The following is an 18,836-nucleotide window of genomic DNA, read 5'->3' on the forward strand; positions in this document are numbered from 1 at the left end:
GTCAGAACATTTAAAATGATATTTTAGTAACTTTGAAATATACAATACATCATTGTTAACTACAGTCACTATTGCTGTGCAAATGGATCACCTGAAATTACCCTTCCCAGCTGAAATTTTGTACCCCTTGACTAATATATCTCCCCTTTCCGTGTGTCCCTTCCCTCCAGTCTGGTAACCACTATTCTATTTCTGTGAGTTGGCATACTGACCTTTCTGGAGGGCTCACCTTAAATTTGAAATAATGACTTCAAGTGCATTATCAAAGAACTCCATTAATGAAGACAAAGCTCTATTGCATCCCTAAACTGATCCCACAAAGGGCCCTGTAAGTTAGTTGACCTGTGCATGATATCCTCTCAGATATTTCAAAAGTCCCCAAGAAGCCTTGGGGTTCGTGGGCACCAATTCCTACTCATCCTTCAGTTAAAGAAATTGTCTTTTTTTTTTTTTTTTTCTTTTAAATCACTTACCACTTAAAGAAGTTGTCTTTGTCCATTCAGGCTGCTATAACAGAATACCATGACTGGGTGGCTTAAACAACAAACGTTTATTTCTCGCAGCTGGAGACTGGAAAGTCCAAGAGCAAGGTACCAGGACATACGGTGTCTGGTGAAGGCCCACTTCCTGGTTCATAGACAACCATCTTCTCACTGTGCCCTCACATGGCAGAAAGAGAGCAAGAAAGCTCTCTGGGCTCCCTCTTACAGGGGAACTAATCCCATTTATAAGCACTCCACTCTCATGACCTCCCTAAGGTCCCACCTACTAATACCATCACATTGGGGACTACAGTTTCAACATATGAATTTTGGGGAGACACAAACCTTCAGTCTAACACACAAGTCTTGCTCCCATCTGCTCCCATCCCCACTAACAGTATAAGTACCTTTGCCTGTCCTATTGTACCCTATTCTTTTTTATTTTTTTTATACTTTAAGTTTTAGGGTACATGTGCACAATGTGCAGGTTTGTTACATATGTATCCATGTGCCATGTTGGTATGCTGCACCCATTAACTCGTCATTTAGCATTAGGTATATCTCCTAATGCTGTCCCTCCCCCCTCCCCCAACCCCACAACAGTCCCCGGAGTGTTATGTTCCCCTTCCTGTGTCCATGTGTTCTCATTGTTCAATTCCCACCTATGAGTGAGAACATGCAGTGTTTGGTTTTTTGTCCTTGTGATAGTTTACTGAGAATGATGGTTTCCAGTTTCATCCATGTCCCTACAAAGGACATGAACTCATCATTTTTTATGGCTGCATAGTATTCCATGGTGTATATGTGCCACATTTTCTTAATCCAGTCTATCGTTGTTGGACATTTGGGTTGGTTCCAAGTCTTTGCTATTGTGAATAGTGCCACAATAAACATACGTGTGCATGTGTCTTTATAGCAGCATGATTTATAGTCCTTTGGGTATATACCCAGTAATGGCATGGCTGGGTCAAATGGTATTTCTAGTTCTAGATCCCTGAGGAATCGCCACACTGACTTCCACAATGGTTGAACTAGTTTACAGTCCCACCAACAGTGTAAAAGTGTTCCTATTTCTCCACATCCTCTCCAGCACCTGTTGTTTCCTGACTTTTTAATGATGGCCATTCTAACTGGTGTGAGATGGTATCTCATTGTGGTTTTGATTTGCATTTCTCTGATGGCCAGTGATGATGAGCATTTCTTCATGTGTTTTTTGGCTGCATAAATGTCTTCTTTTGAGAAATGTCTGTTATGTCCTTCGTCCACTTTTTGATGGGGTTGTTTTTTTCTTGTAAATTTGTTTGAGTTCATTGTAGATTCTGGATATTAGGCCTTTGTCAGATGAGTAGATTGCAGATGAGTAGATGAGGCTTTGTCAGATGAGTAGATTAAGAATAGGGTACAAGGGAATTGTATCAAGGACTGTATGAACAGCATTTTAAAACCATCCCTTTCTATGGGATACGTCTTCTATTCTATGACTACAAGAAGCTCTCAGTGGCTGGGCGTGGTGGCTCACGCCTGTAACCCCAGCACTTTGGGAGGCCAAAGCGGGGCAGATTGCCTGAGGTCGAGAGTTTGAGACCAGCATGGCCAGCATGGTGAAACCCTTACTAAAAATACAAAAATTAGCTGGGCATGGTGCCAGGCACCTGTAATCCCAGCTACTCGGGAAATTGAGGCAGGAGAATCGCTTGAACCCAGGAAGCGGAGGTTGCAGTGAGCCAAGATCGTGCCATTGCACTCCAGCCTGGACAGCAGAGCGAGACTCCGTCTCAAAAAAAAAAAAAAAAAAAAAAAAAAAAAAAAAGTTCTAGGCTCAGTTAACCAGGCATAGAAAAGTACTAGGGTGAGGTGCTGCCAAAAGACAGGGGAATTGATAAACAACCATCTCTTCCCAAGCATCTTCCATAACAATGGCAGGCAGTCTCATATGCCTAAAAAAGAGACTGAGTTTCGCCCTTGTTGCTCAGGCTGGAGTGTGGAGTGCAATGGCACGATCTCAGCTCACTGCAACCTCCACCTCCCGGGTTTAAGCAATTCTCCTGCCTCCGCCTCCCGAGTAGCTGGGACAGGCGCATGGCACCATGCCCAGCTAATTTTTTTGTATTTTTAGTAGACACGGGGTTTCACTGTGTTAGCCAGGATGGTCTCGATCTCCTGACCTCGTGATCCGCCTGCCTCAGCCTCCCAAAGTGCTGGGATTACAGGCATGAGCCACCACCACACCTGGCCTATTATTATTATTAATTTTTTTTTTTTTTGAGAAGGATTCTTGCTCTGTTGCCCAGGCTGGAGTGCAGTGGCACAATCTCGGTTCACTGCAACCTCCGCCTCCCAGGTTCAAGCAATTCTCCTGCCTCAGCCTCCTGAGTAGCTGGGATTACAGGCACATGCCACAATGCCCAGCTGATTTTTTTGTATTTTTAGTAGAGATGGGGTTTCACCATGTTGGACCGGCTGGTCTTGAACTCCTGACCTCAAGTGATCCGCCTACCTCAGCCTCCCAAACTGCTGGGATTACAGGCGTGAGCCATTGCGCCTGGCATATTATTATTATTATTTTGAGATAAAGTCTCCTCCGTCACCAAGGTTGGAGTGCAGTGGCACAATCATAGTTCAACTGCAGCCTCAATCTCCCAGACTCAAGTGATCCTCTCACCCTCAGCCCCCCAAATAGCTGGGAAAATACGTATGCACCACCACACCCAGCTAATTTTTATTTTTATATTTTGGTAGAGACAGGGTTTTGCCATGTTGCTCTGGATGGTCTCAAACTCCTGGGCTCAAGCAGTCCTTCTGCCTTGGTCTCCCAGGCAAGTGCTGGGATTATAGGCATGAGCCATTGTGTCTGGCCTACATTTATTATTTAATTTTTTTGAAGACAAAGTCTCCTTTGTCACCAGGCTAGAGTACAGTGGTGTGATCATAGCTCATTGTAACCACAAAACCCTGGGCCCAAGGGGTCCTCCCGCTTGGCCTCCCAAAGTGTTGGGAGTACCCCAGCGTAAGCCTCTACACCTGGCTGTATTGAAGGTTGTTTGTTTGTTTTGCTTTTTAAATCATGATCTCCATGAAATATGCTTAAAGAAAGCTGTTTTTGGAAATAAACTGGAATAGGAATGAGACTAAATAACTGGCAGACCAATTAGTTACGCCAGCACAATAGTTCAGATGGGAGATAATGAAAATGGACCTTGGCTAGTACATGTGGAGGTAAAGAGGAGGGGCATTCAAATGAAGAGACAGAGCAGATAGTTGGAGACGAAGGTCAGAAGTGCCTATCTCATTAGGTCAAGGAGTTATTACTATCCTCTAAATAATGTGTTTCAAAAACTATCTCCACATTTTGATTTTGTAAAATTTGCACTTGTGTCTCCTAACCCCAGGCTGCCTGGCAGGATAATGACACTAGAGGCTGTGAGTGGTTTGCTAGAGTGGAATTAGGGTTTTTCTGTTTCTGTTTTCCGGTACATGTGTGATATTTGGGCCTTGGACAGCAGCAACACAAAGACCTTTTCCATAAGAAAAGAGTTTTGTTTTGTTTTGTATTGTAGAGATGTGGGTCTCATTATAGCCCAGGCTGGTCTCAAACTTCTGGGCTCAAGCAATCCTCCTGCCTCAGCCTCCCTAAGTGCTGGGATTATAGGTGTGAGCCACCACACTTGGCCGAAAAGTTTTCTTACGTTGAGTAACATGTTTGCGATAACAAGTGGTTCAGTGCAGACCAACCTGAAAGGGATGGGAAGAGGTGGATAAGGATAGCCTCTCAGGTGTCACAGTATCCCTGCTGAGATTACAGGTGTGAGCCACAGCACCCTGCCCCTTCCTGTGGGCTTCTGTGATCTTACTAAACAGTTGAGCTTCCCTCTTGCAGCCTCTTTCATCATCTTTTCACCCTCTCTCTAGGGTTAGGTAATTCCCACTCACTCAGCCCAACCCTGCACAAGGAGAAAATTCCTGGTAAAGTTCAGGCTGGGGAGTCAGCACCATCTCTTCCTGGCTTTTCCTAGGTAGCCAGTCCTCTTCCACTTCTGGCCTTTTATATTTTTTCTTTTAAGTATGATTTTCTTTGTACCAAAATCATACCAAAAAATAGAAGCGGAAAAGTTCCACTGAAGCTAAAATAGTTTTCAGTTTGAGGTACCTTAAGGTATATATTCTCACTTAAGCCATGGATTAGAACTTTTTGGCACTATGGGAAACTTTTTATAATAGGTGACCATGGAATTATTACTTTAAAGGAAGTTTAACCAGAGATCAAACATAGTCTTTCTAAAGGGCCTCCCTTTATTCTCTTGCTCCCTAAGGCATTCTCTGATGTGGCTGTGCTGAGAACCAGGACGGGGTTTTTTTTTGTTTGTTTTTTAAAGCTTTAAAGGAAGGTTAGCTTGTAAAAATAAAACCAGAAAGGCAAACTACTCAATGCTTTTTTTGTGATACAAGATCTTATAAAAATCTAAAATCCATATTTACTTCTAGGGACTTTAAAAATATTCGCACATTCATTATTTCATTCAACATTTGTTGGAGCTTCATTATGTTCTATGACCTGTGCCAAATGCTGAGGATAGAAAGAAAAATGAACAATATTCCTTTAAAAATGCTCTAGTGAATCCAGTGGAGATCTAGTGGAGAAGATACATAAGTGAACAAATAGTTATAATACATTGTGTTGACAGCGTAAGAAATGAGCTGTGGAAGTGCAGAGAAGGGACATTATTTCCGTGGAGTGGTTGGAAATGGCTAAACAGGAAAGGTAACATTTGACTTGTGTCTGGAAAGAAGAGTAGGAGTTTTCCAGGTGAATGAGTAAAGAAAGGTCATTTCAACAGAAATATTGTAGGAGCAAAGGCAGGGAGGTGTGATAGAGAATATCATGATTGGAGAATTACAGGATTTAATATTGGCTATTGTGTTGGAAAGGGTGGAAAGGCCAGCCAGGCTCAGTGGCTCACACCTGTAATCCCAGCACTTTGGGAGGCTGAGGTGGGAGGATTGTTTGAGGCCAGGAGTTCGAGGCCAGCCTGAGTAACAAAGTGAGACCCCATCTCTACAAAAATAAAAATAAAAATAATTAGCTGGGCACAATGGTATGTGCCTATAGTCCCAGCTACTTGGGAAGCTGAGGTGAGAGGATTGCTTGAGCCCAGGAGCTTGAGGTTGCAGTAAGCAAGATCACATCACTGCACTTCAGCTTGGGTGACAGAGCAAGACTCTGTCTCAAAAAAAATAAAAAAAGAAAAAAAAGGCTGGAAATAAGGCTAGATAGGTAGATGGGGATTAGATTTTTTTTTTTTTTTTTCAAGACAGAGTCTCGCTCTGTTGCCCAGGCTGGAGTGCAGTGGCCCGATCTCGGCTCAATGCTAGCTCCGCCTCCCGGGTTCACGCCATTCTCCTGCCTCAGCCTCCCGAGTAGCTGGGACTACAGGCGCCCGCCACAACGCCCGGCTAATTTTTTGTATTTTTAGTGGAGACGGGGTTTCACCGTGTTAGCCAGGATGGTCTCGATTTCCTGACCTTGTGATCTGCCCGCCTCGGCCTCCCAAAGTGCTGGGATTACAGGTGTGAGCCACCGCGCCCGGCCAAAAAAAAATTCTAGTTGTTTTGGGAATCCTTGTATCTTCGTACAAAGGACTAACTGTCTCCTTCTTCCTTCTTTTTCCCTTTCCCTTCACCTTACCTACCCCAGAGAGTGTATTAATGCAAAGATGGATTTGTATCTTTTTTTTTTTTTTTTGAGATGGAGTCTCGTTCTGTCGCCCAGGCTGGAGTGCAGTGGCGCCATCTCGGCTCACTGCAAGCTCTGCCTCCCGGGTTCAAGCGATTCTCCTGCCTCAGGCTCCTGAGTAGCTGGGATTACAGGCATGCACCACTACGCCCAGCTAATTTTTGTATTTTTAGTAGAGACGGAGTTTCACCATTTTGGTCAGGCTGGTCTCAAACTCCTGACCTTGTGATCCGCCTGCCTTGGCCTCCCAAAGTGCTGGGATTACAGGCATGAGCCACCGCACCCGGCCATGTATCTTATTAGATTGTATTTACCTGGACTAGACAAGGAAAAAAACTCTCTGGCTGCCAAACTGCCCTTTTGCAAACCTGTAGTCACAGTCCCATAAAACAGATGAAGCACAGGCACGGAAATGAAACAGCTCACCACTTACATAACATTATGTTAACTAGGTACCTTCTTCCTGTCTCTGTTCCTCATCTATGAAATGGGTATAATGATCCTCAGCCTCATAGGGTTATTGGAAAGACTGAATGAACCCATATACCCATAAAGAACCGACATGGCACATACTAGCATTTGATTGATTTTTTTTTTCTTATTTAAAATTTCACTTCTAAAACCCCAATAGCATTTATTAGGCAATAATCAATCACTGTACTGGAGGAGGTATGGCTGGTCCATTATATATCCAAGCATAATTAATTGTCATATCTGTGTTACCTCAGTACTTTGCACACAATTCTGGTATTTCACTTACCATACTAGATATTATTTGTTACTAGATACTAATTATTTTTTGCATTATTTTGATTGAGTTCCTCAAAGACTGAGATCCTGACTGATTAATTTATTCCAGCATCTAGCACAGGACGTGGAAATCTGACTTCTTTTTTTTTCTTTTTTAGTTTTTTTTTTTTATTATACTTTAGGTTTTAGGGTACATGTGCACAATGTGCAGGTTTGTTACATATGTATCCATGTGCCATGTTGATTTCCTGCACCCATTAACTCGTCATTTAGCATTAGGTATATCTCCTAATGCTGTCCCTCCCCCCTCCCCCAACCCCACAACAGTCCCCAGAGTGTGATGTTCCCCTTCCTGTGTCCATGAGTTCTCATTGTTCAATTCCCACCTATGAGTGAGAACATGCGGTGTTTGGTTTTTTGTCCTTGGGATAGTTTACTGAGAATGATGTTTTCCAGTTTCATCCATGTCCCTACAAAGGACATGAACTCATCATTTTTTATGGCTGCATAGTATTCCATGGTGTATATGTGCCACATTTTCTTAATCCAGTCTATCGTTGTTGGACATTTGGGTTGGTTCCAAGTCTTTGCTATTGTGAATAGTGCTGCAATAAACATACATGTGCATGTGTCTTTATAGCAGCATGATTTATAGTCGTTTGGGTATATACCCAGTAATGGGATGACTGGGTCAAATGGTGTTTCTAGTTGTAGATCCCTGAGGAATCGCCACACTGACTTCCACAATGGCATCATGCTACCTGATTTCAAACTATACTACAAGGCTACAGTAACCAAAACAGCATGGTACTGGTACCACAACAGAGACATAGATCAATGGAACGGAACAGAGCCCTCAGAAATGATGCCGCATATCTACAACTATCTGATCTTTGATAAACCTGACAAAAACAAGAAATGGGGAAAGGATTCCCTATTTAATAAATGGTGCTGGGAAAACTGGCTAGCCATATGTAGGAAGCTGAAACTAGATCCCTTCCTTACACCTTATACAAAAATTAATTCAAGATGGATTAAAGACTTAAATGTTAGACCTAAAACCATTACAATCCTACAAGAAAACCTAGGCAATACCATTCAGGACATAGGCGTGGGCAAGGACTTCATGTCTAAAACACCAAAAGCAATGGCAACAAAAGCCAAAATTGACAAATGGGATCTAATTAAACTAAAGAGCTTCTGCACAGCAAAAGAAACTACCATCAGAGTGAACAGGCAACCTACATATCTGACAAAGGGCTAATATCCAGAATCTACAATGAACTCAAACAAATTTACAAGAAAAAAACAACCCCATCAAAAAGTGGGCAAAGGACATGAACAGACACTTCTCAAAAGAAGACATTTATGCAGCCAAAAAACACATGAAGAAATGCTCATCATCACTGGCCATCAGAGAAATGCAAATCAAAACCACAGTGAGATACCATCTCACACCAGTTAGAATGGCCATCATTAAAAAAATCAGGAAACAACAGGTGCTGGAGAGGATGTGGAGAAATAGGAACACTTTTACACTGTTGGTGGGACTGTAAACTAGGAAATCTGACTTCTAATCTCAATTTAAGAGATGATTGGCCGGGCCTGGTGGCTCACGCTTGTAATCCCAGCACTTCAGGAGGCAGAGGCAGGCGGATCACCTGAGGTCGGGAGTTTAAGACCAGCCTGACAAACATGGAGAAACTTCATCTCTAGTAAAAATACAAAAATTAGGCGGCCGTGGTGGCGGGCACCTGTAATCCCAGCTACTTGGAGACAGGAGAATTGCTTGAACCCGAGAGGCGGAGGTGGCAGTGAGCTGAGATCGTGCCACTACATTCCAGCCTGCGCAACAGAGCGAGACTCCGTCTCAAACAAACAAACAAACAAAAAAGTCAGATCTGTGCTAGACGCTGAAAGGAATTAGACAGGATCTCAGTCTTTTAAGAACTTTCAAATACAGAGAAGAGGTGGTAACAAATCATTAGTGTATAATATTGTAAGCGAAAAATCAGAATTGTGTGCTACGTACTGGGGTAACACAGAGATGGTAATTAATTCCGCCTGGAGAAACAGCAGTGAAAGTGACAACCTGAGTGAGGGAAAGCAGGAGAATTTCTAGACGCTTCCGCAACTAAATTTCAGAAGCTTCCGTAACTAAAATGATGCGGAAGTTGAGTGAGTCTTGGTGGGATATTGTTGCTGCACCTAGTCAAGGCCGTTCCGTCAGTGTTTTCAGACGCCCTGGGAACGCGGCTGCAGGGGCGGGTCTTCGGTTTGCACAGCTAGAGGCCGCGCAGCAGCAAAGGATGAGCAGAACCTTGGAAAAGGTAACGTAGATTCCACGCACGCGGGGCGCGGGGAGATGGCGGAGGGTGCAGAGCGGGAAGGTGGCGGCGCGCGGACATCCGGGGATCAGACACTGGGGCGCCCAAGGTCCTTCCCAGCAGCACATGCGGCTGCCTGGCGTTGAAGGGGCTGAGGAGATTCCTTTCCACCTGGGGCGAACTCTGCCGAGCCAACCCGTGCCACGCCCACAGCACATGCCACTCTCTCCACCCAGTGCCTGGAAAAGGGAGAGCTCTGCGATGGGAATCACGACACCAGGATACGGTCCCGATTAACTGTGACCTTGGGCAGGTCATTTTATATTTGCATTCAGTTATCAACTTCCAGAATTTTTTCTAAGAATGCCGTTTTGACTTGCTGAACTGATGAGGATGTGAAGCTACCTGGTAATAAGGAAACAGTAGTAATAAACTACATTTTCGTTCTTTTCTTTTCTTTCTTTTCTTTTTTTTTTTTTTGACGGATTTCCCTCTGTTGCCCAGGCTGGAGTGCAGTGGTGCGATCTCGGCTCACGGCAACCTCCGCCTCCCGGGTTCAAGCGATTCTCCTGCCTCAGCCTCCTGAGTTTAGCTGGGATAATAGGCATGCACCACCATGCCTGGCTAATTTTTTTTTTTTTTTTTGGAGACGGAGTCTCGCTCCATCGTCCCAGGCTGGAGTGCAATAGTGTGACCTCAGCTCACTGCAACCTCCGCCTTCTGGGTTCAAGCAATTCTCCTGCCTCAGCCTCCCGAGTAGCTGGGACTACAGGCACCCACCACCACACCCGGCTAATTTTTTTATATTTTTTTAGTAGAGATGGGGTCTTGCCGTGTTGCCCAGGCTGGTTTTGAACTCCTGAGCTCAGCCAGTCCACCTGCCTCGGCCTTCTAAAGTGCTAGGATTACAGGCATGAGCCACCACACCTGGCCTCATGCCCGGCTAATTTTTGTATTTTTAGTAGAGACAGGGTTTCACCATGTTGGCTAGGCTGGTCTCGAACACCTGGTCTTAGGTGATCCACCTGCCTCTGCCTCCCAAAGTGCTGGGATTACAGGCGTGAGCCAACTGTGCCTGGACTTCATCTCTGAATTTTTTTTTTTTTAAAGTATAATAGCAGGATCCAAGCAAGTCTGAGCAGTCATAAAAGTTTTCTTGTAACTCTTTTTTAATAGTTAAAAAATATAATTCATGTATTATAAGATTCGCTCTTTTTTTTTTTTTGAGACCAAGTCTCACTCTGTCACCCAGGCTGGAGTACAGTGGCACGATCTCTGCTCACTGCAAGCCCCGCCTCCTGGGTTCATGCCATTCTCTTGCCTCAGCCTCCCCAGTAGCTGGGACTGCAGGCACCCGCCACCACGCCCAGCTAATTTTTTTTTTTTTTTTTTTAGTAGAGATGGGGTTTCACTGTGTTAGCCAGGATGGTCTCGATCTCCTGACCTCGTGATCCACCCGCCTCAGCCTCCCAAAGTGCTGAGATTACAGGCTTGAGCCACCGCACCTGGCCTATTCACTTTTAAAGTAGATAATTTAATGGTTTTTAGTATATTCACAAAGTTGTACGACTGTTACCACTATTTAATTCCTGAACATTTTTACCATCCCAAAAGGAAACTCCTTACCCATAAGTAGTCACTCCCCATCCTGCCATCTCCCAGCCCTTAGCACCCACTAATCATCTTTCCGTCCTATGATTTGTCTATTCGAGTCATTTCATATAAATGAAATCGTGTAATATTGATGGCAGCAGTGGGCCATCTGGATTGGCCGCTGCCATCACTCTGGCTGCAGCAGGGAGGCGTGGCCAGAGCCAGTCAGAGCCAGGGACAAGTGGGAACCCTGCCCCTTCCGAGTTGGGGCGGTGCCCAAGTCATGGCTATGGATTTAGGCCTCCTGCTCCACGCAGCAAGCAGGAGCCCCGCTCTTCCGAGTGCAATTACGGCCTCCCAAACCGTGACTGCGGACCCAGGCATCTGTGCACACTTTTGGGGCCCTGGAAGGCTGCCCCAGCCCTCGCAGGCTCAGAGGTGTCTGCTCCCGCTGCCTGGCTTCTCCCTGCTGTGGGCACCAGCTCTGATCTTGGAGCAAAGCTGGGGCCAAGCCTAGGTACTGTCGCAGCCTGGCCAGGTGTACACACATTCAGGGCAGTGCTGACATGCCAGCTTCTTGCCTCCTTGGCCCCCCTCTGGACTTTGGGCACCAACAAGCATAGGAGGGAAGCCAAAGGGGGGCTGAAGGCAGCTCAGCAGTGGCCTGCCCGTGCCCCTTGGCACCTACAGGGCACTATGAATGGCAGTGGAAGGCAGATAGCTTCCTGGGCAGAAGGGCGCAGGTTCCTAGTGAGGCCCCACCTTCAGGCCAGGGAGTGCCAGGGAGTCTGGGGCTGGGGCTGCCAGTCCCGTGGACAGGAGTGGGAACTTACGGTACCTTTTCCAGGCCTGCCCATGGCCACCCATGGACAAATCAACATGTACTTCCTCCCCTCTGAGGCTCATAAAAACTTTGGGTATGGGTGTAGTGGCTCATGCCTGTAATCCCAGCACTTTGGGAGGCTAAGGCAGGCAGATCACCTGAGGTCAGGAGTTTGAGACCAACCTGGCCAACATGGTGAGACCCCATCTCTACTAAAAATACAAAAAAATTAGCCGAGCGTGGTGGTGGGCGCCTGTAATCCCAGCTACTTAGGAGGTCGAGGCAGGAGAATCCCTTGAACCCAGGAGACAGAAGTTGCAGTGAGATCACGCCATTGCACTCCAGCCTGGGTGAAAAGAGTGAGACTGTCTCAAAAAAAAAAGCAAACAAACCAACCTTGGGCTCAGCCAGAGCTGAGCAGACATCGGAACAACCGGCTGCAGAGAGGAGCTATCCACTCTAGAGCCTTCTCTGCTGAGAGCTGGGAAGACATTCAGACGACCTGCCTGCAGAGAGGAGCTGCCCACTCCAAGGGCGTCCTCTGAGCTATTCTGCCACTCAATAAAGCTCTTCTTTGTCTTGCTCACCCTCCGCTTGTCTGCATACCCCATCTGTTCTGGTTGCAGGACAAGAACTTGGGGCCCGTTTAATGGCAGGGCTAAAAGAGCTGCAACAGAAACAGGGCTGAGATGTGCCCCTTTTTCACCAGGTTGTGGGTGAAGAGAAGGAAAGAAGAGCTGCAGCCCTTCAGGGAGCCCAGACCTGGGAGCTCCCTGAGCCAGGGCTGTGACTCCCTCCTTGGAGCCCTGTGGTTGCTGGCATCTCCAGGCTTCTGAGCGCTACGTGTTCCCCAGTGCCAGCTGTGAAAGCTGCTTGTGGTGCACCTGGTCCGGCCTCGCAGAGAGCCAGTGCCTGTGCCAGCACCTGGAGCTGCCCGCCCTGCTGCAGCAGCCAGCATGTCTGACTGTGCACATCGGCCAGACCCCGTGCTCACTCACATACCCCTCACCGGCCCATGCCTGACTTGCCCTTGGCAGGCATGGGACCCAGGCTAGTAGCGTGAGCGGAGGACAGCCTGCCAAGACAAGTGGGTGAAACAAGCCCAGTGGACCAGAGCAAAACTCGGGCAAAGATGCTACCAGCCACAGACTTTTCCGGCCAGAAAAATGACACCCCAAAAATCCCATAACAATATGTGAGGCTAGCTGACTTTCCAAGGATTGTACAGCTAGTAAAATGGAAGTGCTGATATTCAAACACAAATTCGTGTTTGGGTTTGGATATAAAACTTGTGCTCCTAACAGCCATAAGGACCCAATCCAAAGGCAGACTTTGATAGTCAACATAAATATGTTTAGAAGGTTATGGCTAAAGGAAAGACTGGAAACAAAAACAATTTTTTTTTTCTTTTTTGAGACAGAGTCTCGCTCTGTCGCCCTGGAGTGCAGTGGCACAATCTCGGTTCACTGCAACCTCCGCCTCCTGGGTTCAAGTGATTCTCCTGCCTCAGTTTCCCGAGTACCTGGGATTACAGGCGCCCACCACTGTGCCTGGCTAATTTTTGTATTTTTACAAAATACAGCCTTTTACAAAATACAGCCTGTTGGCCAGGCTGGTTTCGAACTCCTGACCTCAGGTGATCTGCCCGCCTCAGCCTCCCAAAGTGCTGGGATTACACACGTGAGCCACCTCGCCTGGCCAACAAAAACAATTTTTAAAAGAACTTGAGAAAACCTGGAGGCAATGATTATTGCCTTCAAATACTTGAAGGGTTTGACTTCTTGTATGAAAAACAAGAACTGAACTTAGTTTGTATGATGTCAGAGTGGGGAACTAGGCACAAACCATAGAAGTTACAGGGAGATGGGTTTGGGTTTTCTATGTGGGTGAACATTCAGATAGTTAGCAGTGTCTGAAAATGTTTCAGTTTTGACCAGGGAGGTATTTAAGTAGCAGATGGATCATTATAGACAGAGAGGCTAGTATTGGTTGTGTGCGTGGGAAAGGTAGTGGTGAGGCTGGATGTGGTGGCTCACACCTGTAGTCCCAGCACTTTGGGAGGCCGAGGTGGGCGGATCACGAGGTCAGGAGTTTGAGACCAGCCTGGCCAACATAGTGAAATCACGTCTCTACTAACAATACAAAAAATTATCCGGGCTTGGTGACGGGCACCTGTAATCCCAGCTACTCAGGAAGCTGAGGCAGGAGAATTGCTTGAACCTGAGAGGTGGAGGTTGTAGTGAGCTGAGATCGTGCCATTGCACTCCAGCCCTGGCAACAGTGCAAGACTCCGTCTCAAGAAAAAAGAAAAAGGAAGGTAGTGGTGGGCACTGAGAGTGGAAAGCCAGTGAGGAGAATTTGAAGCTTCTGATAAATGAACTTAGGCAGGGACTGGGCTTTTCCAGGATGCCTAAGATGAGAGTAAACTCCTTGCAAGCTTTGGAATGTAGAGCCTGGGCAACATGGCAAAACCCCATCTCTACAAAGAAAAAATTAGCCGAGTGTAGTGGCGCACATCTGTAGTCCCAGCTACTTGGGAGGGTGAGGCAGGAGGATGGCTTGAGTCTAGGAGGTTGAGGTTGCAGTGAGCCATGATGATGCCACTTTGCCCCAGCCTGGGTGACAGAGCAAGACCTTGTCTCAAAAACAAAAGAACTGGAATATAGATCACGGTGTTGTTCATCTCAGGGAAGAAAATAAGAGCTGTCATGTAATAGCCGACTTGCTTTGCAACAGGAGTATAGGATATAGTATATAGTAGTGGAGAGAGCTCTGATTGTGGGGTCAGCTAGATCATGACTTGTTAGTTGTGTGCATTAGCCATGTTAATTCGCTTTTCTGAGCTTTGATTTCCTCACTATAAAATGCGGTAGAAATATCTACTTCACAGGAGTGGAATCATAGACATTGGAGACTTGGAAGGGTGGGAAGGTAGGAGGGAGATGAGAGATGAGAAATTACTTAATGGGTACAATGTTCATCATTTGAGTAATGGTTACACTAAAAACCCAGATTTCACCAATAAGCAATGTATCCATTTAACAAAATGGCACTTGTACTCCCTAAATCTATATAAAAGAAAATACAAAGAACTATGCCTCACAGAATGGTTGTGAGGATTAAAGGATATGGTGTTTGGTATATAGCAGGTGCTCAGTAAATGGTAGGATTATTGAATGGCTATTATCATTAGTTATGAACTTCATTAGTATAAATTGGCATCAGTTTTTTGAGAGGTAGTATGGAAGAATAGAAAGGTTGGACTTTGGATTCAGGCAGACCTGGGTTTGAATTTCTCTTACCAAACCTCTAAGTTTGGGCAATTTACATAAACTTCTTTTTTTTCCTGTGTAAAATAGAGCCAGTTATCTCAATAATGCCCCGTCAGAGAGGGTTGCTGTAACGATTAATTGAAATAATATGGGCCAGGTCTGGTGGCTTACTCCTGTAATCCCAGCACTTTGGGAGGCCAAGGCAGGAAGATTGCTTGAGGCCAGGAGTTGGAGACATCATGGGCAATATAGTGAGATCTGGTCTCTTAAAAAAAAAAAATTAAAAAAACAAATAGTATGCGTAAAGTGCCTAGCAAATGGGAAGTACTCAATAAATGGTAGTAACAATGCTATTTTAAATAATATTTATTAATACACAAATATATTCTCTTACTTTCATGAAACAGCTCTCAGTTGCTTGCATCAAAGACCCCTGACCCACTGCTCTCACCACCCACCCCAGACTCTGATGTCTTAGGCTACTCACATGCTATAGATTTTGCCCTGTGACTTCAGTTTTTTGGCAGTTGTGCAGTCCTTGCTTGGTTCCTGGCTCATGGGAGTATTTTTGTTACCCACTGCAGCATCTGTGTCCTCATTCATTCATTCGCTGGTGTCACCATCCTCCTCTTCCACTTGCAGGGCCAGAGCTGCTCTTCATTTGCTGATGGGGAGGAGAGGGTAATTGTAGATACAGTCCCAAAATAGATTACTTGTGTCCAGATAAATAATGCCAAGCATTGCAGGGGACAGGAAGCACATTTCCCAGAGCTGACAGGGAGAGTTCATACCACAATTTGAATGTCTTCTAGAAAGTTGTCAACTCTTTTTTTTTTTTTTTGAGACGGTGTTTCACTCTTGTTGCCCAGGCTGGAGTGCAATGGCGTGATCTCGGCTCACAGCAACCTCCGCCTCCTGGGTTCAAGCCATTCTCCTGCCTCAGCCTTTGGAGTAGCTGGGATTACAGGCATGCGCCACCACGCCCGGCTAATTTTGTATTTTTAGTAGAGACGGGGTTTCTCCATGTTGGTCAGGCTGGTCTCGAACTCCAGACCTCAGGTGATCCGCCCGCCTCAGCCTCCCAAAGTGCTGGGATTACAGGTGTGAGCCACTGCGCCCGGCCGAAAGTTGTCAACTCTTAAGCCTGGCTTTTAGATAATTAAAACCTTAGTTATTGTAGAGACTCAGAAATCTGAACAATTAAAATGAGAAAGCAGTCTCATTTTGATCTTTTTTTCCCATCCAGTCCCTCTTCTATATGAAGTGACCCATTTAAAAATATATTCTGTTCACTTTCATTTCTATTCTGTTTGTCATGGTTAATAGATCGTGGCCCTGGAGGGACTTTAGAGTCATCTGATCTAACTTCAAGGTACATGGCTAGTAGTTGGGGGAGCTGGCCTGACCTCTCCTAGGGCCCCAGTTTCCTACTCTGTCTTTTATGCTGACCAATATTAGGTTAAGTATGTTGCACACATACTTTACAAAGTCTTTTAGTACCTGATTCAATTGTGCTTTTGGGATCATCTGCATATTTTGCCCTTCTGTCTATTCACATCCTTCCCAATCTTCATGGTCTTACATCCTCTGGGAGACTTTTCCTAAGTTTTATCTTTCCCCCTCCTAATTTCCTAAGCACTAACACCTTCATTTATGTGAGAAAAGGTGTAGAATAGTGGGGAAATTATGGATTTTGGTGTCAGAGAAACCCAAGACCCTATGCTAGCTTCGATAGTAGTTGTGTTACTTTGGGTAGGTTACTTAATCTGTTTCCTCAACTGTAAAGTGGGGATAATAATGCTTATCTTGTAAAGGTATTGTGATTTAGACACATGGTAGGTGCTCAACAAAGTAGATGTCGGTGCTTAATATAGGGTAGCAATGATTATCATTTATTCACTTCTTTCTAATCATTTATTCATCAGAACAAACCTTGATTGTCTACAATGTGCCTGAGAGGAAAGTGACATGACCCTTGCTCTGAGGATCTCTTGGTTTAGCATAGGGGTTCTTGGGTGATGATAAGAGTTTTGGTGAATCTCCTGAAGTAACAGACAAACTGTTTGTATATCCATGCTTATATGCATTTGTCTAGGAAGAGGGTTCATGACTAAGCAGATCCTCAGCAACGTCTATAACTCTGCAAAAGCTAAGGATTTCTCCTAGCCATCTCCCCCTGGATTTCCTGCCAGGTGTGCTTGTTGTTCATACCACCTATTTTGACTTCATACAATGCCTGCAGTATTGCTTAGCTGTTTAATACAAATGTATGTCTATGTCTCCAGCCATCCAAATGCCTGAAGGACAGAGATTGCGCATACATTTTTTGATAGCTTTATTGAAATATAGTTCACATAACCTACAATTCACCTATTTAAAGTGTGGAATCCAGTAGCTTTTATTATATTCCCAGAATTGTACAACCATTACTATAGTCAGTTTGAGAACATCATCCCCCAAAAAAACTCCATACCCCTTAGCAGTCATCCACAGCTCCCCAGACCTTCCAGCCCCAGGCAGCCACTAATTGACTTCCTTTCTCCATAGATTTGGCTATTCTGGATATTTCACAGAAATAGAATCACATAATATTTGGTCCTTTGTGACTGGTTTCTTTTATTTAGTATAATGTTTTCAAGATTCATCCCTGTAGTTACATTTTGTTTTTATATTCTCTTTAACATTCAGCATAGCAGTTGGCATATAAGCTTTTCTTTTCTTTCTTTTTTTTTTTTAACTTGAGACAGGGTCTTATTCTGTCACCCCAGGCCGGAGTGTAATGGCACAGTCACGGCTCATTGCAGCCTCAGCCCTCTGGGTCCAAGTGATCCTCCTACCTCAGCCTCCTGAGTAGCTAGGATCATAGGTGTGCACCACCACGCCTGGCTAATTTTTTGTTTTGTAGAGAAAGGGTCTTCCTATGTTGGCCAGGCTGGTCTCAAAATCCTAGGCTCAAGTGATCTTTCTACTTTGGCCTGCCAAAATGCTTGGATTGTAGGCGTTAGCCACTACACCTGGCTTATAATAGACTTTTTAAAAATTAGCTTTATTTTAGAATAGTTTTAGATTTACAGAAAACTTGCAAAGACAGTACACAGAGTTCCCGTATATCCCAAGTTCCCCTATTACTATTATCTTTACATTAGTGTGATTTATTTATTTATTTTTTGAGACAGAGTCTTGCTCTGTTGCCCAGACTGGAGTGCAGTGGTATGATCTCTGCTCACTGCAACCTCTGCCTCCCGGGTTCAAGCGATTCTCCTGCCTCAGCCTTCTCCCAAGTAGCTGGGATTACAGGCACGCACCACCACCCCTGGCTAATTTTTGTATTTTTAGGAGAGATGGGGTTTCACCATGTTGGCCAGGCTGGTCTTGAACTCCTGGCCTCAAGTGATCTGCCTGCCTCAGCCTCCTAAAGTATTGGGATTACAGGTGTGAGCCCCCGCACCCAGCCTAGTGTGATTTTTTTTTTTTTTATAATTAATGAGCCAATATTGGTATATTATATTAGCTAATGTCCATACTTTATTCAGATTTCCTTACTTTTTCTCTAGTGTCCTTTTTCTGTTGCAGATCCCATTCAGGATGTTATATTTTATTTAGTCGTCATCTTTTCTGTAGGCTCCTCTTGACTGATAGTTTCTCAGATTTTCCTTGTTTTTGCACACTAGAGTTTTCATACATCCATGTTGAAAGAATTAAAATTGTTATCCATAGTGGGCAGGAGTTTCTTTTTATGTTATGGGACCTTAAGAACAGACTTTTTTTTGTTTCTTTCCTGTAAAACAAACAAACAAACAAAAGAACAGACGTTTGTTTGGAAGACTGAGGCAAGGGAATTGCTTGAGTCCAGGAGAT

General features: G+C 44.9%; 1 protein-coding gene across 3 annotated transcripts in view; it reads right to left on the reverse strand.

Annotated features, from left to right (window-relative positions):
* Positions 1-15,464: 15,464 nt before the first annotated feature.
* Positions 15,465-18,836, reverse strand: part of LOC129479660 (rho guanine nucleotide exchange factor 2-like) — a 77,397-nt gene continuing 74,025 nt past the window's right edge. For all 3 annotated transcript variants that reach the window (XM_063630403.1, XM_063630497.1, XM_063630483.1), the window contains 2 exons: positions 18,522-18,756; positions 15,465-15,642 (listed from right to left, as the gene is read on the reverse strand). The gene's annotated coding sequence lies outside the window, so the exon portion shown is untranslated. The remainder of the gene's footprint in view (positions 15,643-18,521; positions 18,757-18,836) is intronic.

The sequence above is a fragment of the Symphalangus syndactylus genome, chromosome 1 (genome assembly GCF_028878055.3).
Source record: "Symphalangus syndactylus isolate Jambi chromosome 1, NHGRI_mSymSyn1-v2.1_pri, whole genome shotgun sequence".
NCBI classification, from domain to species: Eukaryota; Metazoa; Chordata; class Mammalia; order Primates; family Hylobatidae; genus Symphalangus; species Symphalangus syndactylus.